General features: G+C 44.2%; 1 protein-coding gene across 1 annotated transcript in view; it reads left to right on the forward strand.

The window, feature by feature from the left end:
• Positions 1-2,902, forward strand: part of NCS1 (neuronal calcium sensor 1) — a 48,413-nt gene that overhangs the window by 41,151 nt on the left and 4,360 nt on the right. The gene's annotated exons all lie outside the window — the stretch shown is intronic.

The following is a 2,902-nucleotide window of genomic DNA, read 5'->3' on the forward strand; positions in this document are numbered from 1 at the left end:
ACCTTTCTATAGCTCTTCCCCAAAATTGCCCTCCTCTTTTCCTAAGTCGTTTCCTAGAGCTTACTAGAAAGTAATTATAGTCCTTTTGCGTTCTATCATTTTTGTGATTTATTTGTCTTCTCAAATTCCTTAGATAAATTACTGTTATAGAATTCACTGAATTATTCAGGAACTGAGATCATTCATATTTTCTACATCAGTAAATGTTGTTTGAGACCAGCATTTTTAGTAACCGCATAGGATTCTGTTAGGTAGCTGGGCCATAATTAACCAGTCCTGTGGTGTGGGACCCTCAGGTCGTTGGAAATTTGGGGGTGGGTTAAAAATTTTTTTATCACGGAGTCAGTCACACATAATGGTAGCGAGCATAGCGTAACACCGTGTACCTGTCACCCAGCTTCAGAATCAGCAATTCACAGCCAATCTTGTGCCATCTCTACCCTCCTACACCCACCCCCACACTGGGTGATTTTGAAGCAAATTCAAGACATCATATCACTTCATACATAAATATTTCACAATGTATTTTTAAAAGAACGATTCTTTAGAAAAATCATTAGATTCCCAAAAAACCAATATTAATTCCTTACTATTTTCCAATCTTCCGTTGGTAAATTCCAGTTTCCTGTTATGTCCCTTTTTTTTTCCCCCACTTTGTTTATTGGAATCAGAATCTGAATAAAGTCCACATATTGCAATTGGTTAATAGGTCTCTTAAGTTGACTATAATCTATAAAATTTCCCCTTCCGTTTTTTCCTTGATGTTTGCCCAGAAACACATTCTGCAGCGTTTCCATGGTATGGGCTTTGCTGATTGTATCCCATGACGGTGTTTACATGCTCTTCTGTTCCCTGTTCTTCCTGGAAATGGGCAGGTACACCGACAGGCTTGCTGGGCATTCAGTGTGATCCACTTTTGGCAAGAATACCACCAGGCAGCATGTGATGTATGTCGATGTCAACAGCCACTGATGGGCACCTCTGCGATTCATTCATTCATTCATGCATGCATGCATGCATTCATTCATTCTTTCACAGATGGTGCCGAATGGTGCCATCCTATGCTGTCTTTCCTTCTTCACTGTTAGCGGGATCACTTCTACAAAGGCAGACTTCCCCGTATCAACTATTTGGTTACCCTGAGTCCTAGTTTTTAATAGGAAAGGCAGGGTAGATACTTGATTCTTTCTCAGTTTTCAAAATGAGTTGGCTTTCTAACATCCTTTAGAGGTGACTAATGAAGCTTGAAAAAAAAGTATATGTATGTATATATGTATTCATATATATATACACAATTATATATCTATATATACAATATTATATATACATACATATGTATATATAAAAATATCGAATTTCTGGATTTAAATTCATTCAGTGAGTTTCACCATGTTGGCGGTTTTAACCAGCTGATACAATACTGCAAATCCCAAGGGTTCACAGGTCACTGCAGAAGGCTACAAATGTGATTGAAACCTTAGCCAAGCCTCCAGGGTTGGCACGGGGAACCGGAAAGCGAGAGGACACCGGCCTCTCCCTCGGGGGCTCTGGCTTCTCTCTCCTGTCGCTCCTGCACCGTGATGGCCACCCCGGCCCTGGTCCTGCGGGGCCTTCCGACTCCTGCAGAGCCACCTCCACATCCAGAGAATGTTTTCAGGTGGCCTCACACACACCAGGAAAATGGCCCCCTTTGGGTCAGACACCGACACCTGTCCAAAGGGTGGGGGCAGGGACATTTGCTTTATTAACACAGGTATGGAGCAGGTTATGGGAAGGATCTGTGGGCAGTGCAGTGGGACTGTCCCAATGCTGCTTTTTAGAAAAAATTTCCTGAGGTGAAATTCACAGAACATCAAATGAACCATTTCAGTGAACAATTCAGTGGCGTTTTGTACACTCACAATGTTGTGTAACCACCGCCTCTATCTAGTTCTGAAATATTTGCATCACTCCAAAATAAAACTCCACGCGCAGTAAGCAGTTTTCCCCCATCCCCAACCCCCACGCCCCTGGCAAATACTAATCTGCCTCTTCTGTACATTTGATGTAAATAGAATCATATAATATGTGGCCTTTGTGTCTGGCTCCTTTCACTCAGCCCGGTGTCCTCAAGCTTCTTCCACGTTGTAGCGTGTGGCAGTACTTCATCCCTTTGTATGGCTGAATAATATTCCATTGTGTGGATAGACCCCATTTTGTTTATCCATCATCCATTGGTGGCCACCTGGGTTGTTTCCCTTTTGTGGCTGTTGTGAATAGCGCTGCTGTGAGCACGGCTGTACATGGATTTGTTTGAGTCCCTATTTTCAGTTCTTTTGGGTAGATACCTACCTACGGGTGGAATCGCTGGGCCATATGGTAACTCTTAAGTTTGACTTTCAGGATCTGCCAAACTCTGTCCCACAGAAGCTGCCTCATTTTAAGTTCCCAGCAGCGATGGACAAGCGTTCGCATTGCTCTACCCCCTTGCCAAAACTTGTTCTTGTCCAGGTTTTTGGTGATAGTCATCCTAGTGGGGTGGTATCTCGTTGTGGTTTTGATTTGCACTCCCGATGGCTAGTGCTGTTGGCATCTCCTTGGCTATTTACACCTTGCTCTTCCTGGTTGCAAACGGTTTCCTCTTACGGCGACGTCCTCCTTTATCCAGCCAGGCCCCTGAGTGAGGACACTGAGCTGGCTCCCTCCCTTTTAATCTTGCCGTTACAGTTGATACTATAGGAAACATGTTATTTCCTTCTTAAGGGTAAATACGAAGCGCCAAATGGGTGGGCCGGAGGATGTGCGTTTTTAGGCTTCCTGACGCATCGCACCACCATGGCCTCTCGTTGGCTCTCCCTTCAGCTCTGCGTGCGTGTCCCTGGCAGCCAGCTCTGAACCCGCCTCACCTCCTTGTGTCTTTCAG

The sequence above is a fragment of the Rhinolophus ferrumequinum genome, chromosome 12 (assembly GCF_004115265.2).
Source record: "Rhinolophus ferrumequinum isolate MPI-CBG mRhiFer1 chromosome 12, mRhiFer1_v1.p, whole genome shotgun sequence".
Lineage (NCBI taxonomy): Eukaryota > Metazoa > Chordata > Mammalia > Chiroptera > Rhinolophidae > Rhinolophus > Rhinolophus ferrumequinum.